Source organism: Hemibagrus wyckioides, linkage group LG17 (genome assembly GCF_019097595.1).
Source record: "Hemibagrus wyckioides isolate EC202008001 linkage group LG17, SWU_Hwy_1.0, whole genome shotgun sequence".
Lineage (NCBI taxonomy): Eukaryota > Metazoa > Chordata > Actinopteri > Siluriformes > Bagridae > Hemibagrus > Hemibagrus wyckioides.
This window is the reverse complement of record NC_080726.1, coordinates 2437827-2442911: the sequence shown is the minus strand read 5'-3', so window position 1 is coordinate 2442911 and position 5085 is coordinate 2437827.

Sequence of the window (5085 nt, the reverse complement as noted above, 5' to 3'; positions counted from 1 at the left end):
TTTTGAAGTTTTTTGAAATAAAACTTTCTCAGACTGCTGCATTTTTCTGTGTTTTGTTTATGAAAAAAGACTACAGTGAATATAGAAATTGCTGAATTTTATAAAGAGTAATGTTACCTGCTGAGTCTATGATCACTTCATTTGTTCATTTGCTAGGGATTTACCTGATATATTTAAAATAAGAAGTAAAGATTTGAGGAGAATGAAACAAAAGGCAGGTCCAGAATGGACAATAGATCAAAAGAGAAATGGAAAAGCAAACTAACAATACTTACTTTTATAGTCAGAAATATTTTGCTCACTAGTTGTATTTAGATTCAATAAGCTGACAACCCTTACTTTTGTACTTTTGTAATTTGTTTTTGTTAATAAATTTGTTTCAGATTTACTTTAGTGACATAAAGGTGTCACTTCTGATGTTGAATGAATCCGTGATGTCAATTACGCTTTTATACAGAAACATTCCAGTGATGATATAAACACATTCAAATATGCAATATGTTATCATGAAACAGATATTTATAGGAAATCAATATTCAGTCCACCTGTAAGCTCATTTACACTATAAAAATTCTATACACCTGAACTGTGTATTTAAAGCCACACCCACTATCTCTCTCACTCTACACCACAAACAAAACCAGAAAGCTCATTTCAAAGGAAACGAAACATAAGAAACTCAAAGTGGCTTGCCTTCTGCCCCTCCCTTTGTACCTCCCTTACTCATTCCCTCCCTCCCTCTCTCTCACTCTTTCCCTCTCACTCTCATTCTCTCTTGCTTTCTCAGTGTAAGACTCACAGAAAATGGCTGAGGCTGGTATTTCCACAGATCAGGATCAGTTCAGCTGTCCAGTGTGTCTAGATCTCCTGAAGGATCCAGTGACTACTCCCTGTGGCCACAATTTCTGTAAGGTGTGTATTAATGGCTTCTGGGATAAAGAAGATCAGAAGAGTGTGTACAGCTGCCCACAGTGTAGAGAGACTTTTACTCCAAGGCCTGCTTTATGCAGGAATAACATGCTGGCTGAGGTGGTGGAGGAAATGAAGAAGACTGAAATGTCTGTTAAATGTGATTCCTGCATTGGGAGAAAACACAAAGCTCTCAGGACGTGTCTGGTTTGTCAGGCCTCCTATTGTGAAGATCATCTTCAACCTCACTATCAGTCTCCTGCCTTTAAGAAGCGCAAGTTAGTTGAAGCCTGTGCAGAGCTCCAAGAGAAGATCTGCTCTGAACATGAGAAACTGAAGGAGATCTACTGTCGTACTGACCAAAGCCTCATCTGTTAATTGTGTATGATGGAAAAACACAAAGGTCATGATACTGTTGCAGCTAAAACAGAAAGAACTAAAAAACAGGTGAGAACTAGACAATATTATTATTTTTCAAGTCAATTTATATAAATTCTTTTTCCAATCTAATTTCTGTTTAAGCTGATTTTATTCATTTTATGTGATTATTATACACTGTGAAATGAAATGTTAAATGGTTTCTGGTTCGAAGTGTTAATCCAGTCAGACCGCACAGCCAACACCCAACATTACTGGTATAACACAATTCAGATAAAATACTGTAGACACATGAATGGGGAAGTGCTAGAATAGTGTTAATACAGTGTTTACATTTATCAGCTCGGGAACATCATATGATGAAGCAGAGCATGCCAGCAAGACCATAAAGGGGCATCCACGTCACTTTACTCCAGCTTTTTGTCTTCAGGAAACTTTCTGCGTATGTTTGTGTCAATTGTTTGTCATGTCTGTCTCGACTAGGGAAAAAGAAGATGTAATTAAAAGATTAGGAAATATTGCAATCAAGTTCAGAAAGTGCGTGCATCTGTGCCTTGCTACATTACAGGAGACTTTTCTGTGTTGTTTGGAGAGTGCACGTGTGGCTTTTGATGGTGCTGGCTGTGTGCCCTGCAAAACTTTTCTTCTCCTTAAACTCCGCTCTCACTTGGCGGTTTTCTCCGTCCAAGAGCCTGCACCTTGCAGACGGGTGATCCCCCTTTCTCTTGTCCTCTCTCTCGGCTCTTGAGATTTTCCAGGTTCTGCTCAGTGAGCTTGCTTTGTGATTTCTCCCGACCTGAAAGAGCAATTATTATTGTCTTCATCTGATTCTAAGGAGCTCAATGTGGGTGATGATGAGTGGGATGCCGCTGAATTGCTTCTTGAGAGAAAACAATCAGTAGCATTCGTGCTGTTGAGTTTTGTATGCTGTCAATAAGCTCATTCCGCGTTAACTTGTCTGTATTTCCAGCCAAGTGCCATGTGCCATGCAGCTGTCACAAAGCAGCGTGTCTGGTTCAGTCATGGTTTCTTGGCTGCGTGAATCCCTTTCAGTCAAATTACCACCACATTCTGTGGTGTTCAAAAAGCTCCTGCAGGTAATCACACATGATGTTGCTAAGCTTAGCTTAGATTGGCATGCTGAAAGGTTAGTGATTTTCCGCTCTGAGCTTGACAATCACTGCCTAACTTGACACTGACTTCCACCTCCATGCTGGCGTCTTCCATTTTTGCCAAACCTGCACATTGAGGTGTCGAGGTTGTGGAATAATCCTTATTCTGCCTGTTTGTTCTCCTCAGCCACTGCTGACTATTTAGCCATTGTGGGCCTTGATGAAAATGGTTATACACTTATCTTGGCTCAGTCGAGGGAAGTGGCATCCAGGCACTGAGATGCCATGCTTGCCCACATGAGGTCCCTAAGCCTCAACCCAGCGAAGTGTGTGCTCCTCTCTGAGAACCACCTTCTTAGGGATAGTTTGCGATTCAGCCACGATGCTAGCATGTCTGGACATCAGACAAGACCAATGCCTCTCTGCTGCGCAGGCTTAGAGAGTGCACAGCTCAAGACTGTAGTGCCCAAAGCTATTCCTTTGGGTCTACTACAAATTAGACATTTTCAAGTCTAGCTTAGAAGCAGGTTTTTTCACCCCTGCAGACACCCTTTTCAGGGTCCCAAGGGTCCCAAGTCATGAGCTTTGTACCCTTCTTATGTGGTGTCTCATAATAACAAGACTCTTTCAATGGATGCTCCCCTCTTGGGCTGGGGAGTGGTTCTTGATGGGTGGAATGCATATGGCAATTTTTGGCAGGGCAGAAGTGGCTTTATTAACATCTGACCTCATGATTCTGGCTTGTGGACTTAATTTCCCTTCTCTACGGTGCTCCTTAGGAGATTCCCATCAGGAGAAGCCACCTCTCTCAGGTGCAGGGGCCAATTCTCCACCCCAAGAGCAACAATAACAATCCAGTCTCCAAGCAGCACTTTGTGTTAAGTAGTGGTAGTTATCTCTTAGGCCTGACGTGCGCTGTGTTGCATCTCCTCTAGGGATTACTGCTCACTTCACTATGTGTATTACCTTGTCCAGCACTTGGGCACGTTCCCCTCAAGGATAAGTGTGTTCCAGCAGGATTGTTCTCTACACATACCCTTAGGAGGTTCTATAACTCAGACCTGGACCCCACTCCTGGATCCTGGATCTAATGGTACTCTGCTCTTGGCTTATTGGTGCCCTTTCACAACCTCCCTTTCAGACATATCCCAGCGTGTAGCAGTGTTGGTATTGGCGTTCCCATAGCTCAGCCTTGACAGAGCATCGAGTTATTTTGAAAGGGCGATGCATCGCTGCATCACTAAGGACACCCATGGCATCCACTTGCACTTCATTCAGACAAGTAGAAGCTGGAGTAATGTGATGAAGATGCAAAGAAGTGTTCCCATAGTCTCAGCCATATGTAACCTTCTGTAGTTTTTTTGTTAATGCTTATATTATATTATATTATATTATATTATATTATATTATATTATATTATATTATATTATATTATATTATATTATATTATATTATATAATTATTTAGCTGCAGTTATTATTGACATGCTGATTTTCTGATACAGAAAATATGAAATGTGTTTTATTTTGTCTAAGAATGAGTTAAAGGAGGAACAGATGAAATCCCAGCAGATGATCCAGGAGAAGCAGAAGAAGGTGCAGGTGCTGAGAGTGACTGTGGGCATTATTAAGGTGAGGAGGAAACTGAGAGATTCACCTAAACACACACAAATTATAAAGTCACTGTAGCAGAGTCACTGTGTCTTTAAATGAATCTGTGTGTGTGTGTGTCCTAACAGATACGTTCACAGGCAGCAGTAGATGACAGTGAGAGGATCTTTACTGAGCTGATCAGCTCCATGGAGAAAAAGCGCTCTGAGGTGATGGAGCTGATCAGAGCTCAGGAGAAAGCTGAAGTGAGTCGAGCTGAACGACTCCTGAATCAACTGGAGCAGGAGATTGCTGATCTTTAGAGGAGAGTCACTGAGCTGGAGGAGCTTTCACACACACACGATGACATCCATTTCCTCCAGGTAACTCTCACTGTCTGATCTACAGAGGGCGCTGTTCCTCACAAAGTTTCCTCCTAAAAGCTCATTACAGCAAGAAGAAATGTTCCTGTCTGAGATCACAAGTGTGTCTGATGCTATGGTGGAACACTTTGTTGAGGAAGTGTGTCTGAAGCTCCGTGTGCACACATGCCAATTCACTGGCTTAGATAGGACACATGACAGAGGAATACGTGCTAGCATGTCCATATAAGGGCATCTATGTCACATCCATTCAGCTTTTTTTGTCTTCAGGAAGCGCTCTGCTGTATGTGTGTCGATGGTCTGTCCGCAAGTATGGCGTCGAAGAATTTTAAGAGGTCTGTGCATCCGTGTCCGCGATTGCTTAGAGAAGTTTTACTGGCCAGACTTCTGCGCCTTATGGTCGCAGATGGAGTTAGCAGAAGTGGAACAAGAGATGGGTCTTTTCCTTTCTCTTGTCCTCTCTCCTGGCTCCGATGTCCGCATTTTGCTTCCGGGAGTTTGCACTTCGATTTCTCCTGACCCGGATGTGGGTATGTCTTTATCCATGTCGGGCTCTGAGGAGCTCGACATGTGCAATGAGGGGAATTCCTCTGTCAATTTGCCACCACAATCAGTGGCATCAGAGGAGCTCGTCGATATAATAACGCATGCTGTGGCTAAGTTAATTTTAAATTTAAACAGGCCAGAGCAGGAAGCTAGTGCCATCTGTTCCAA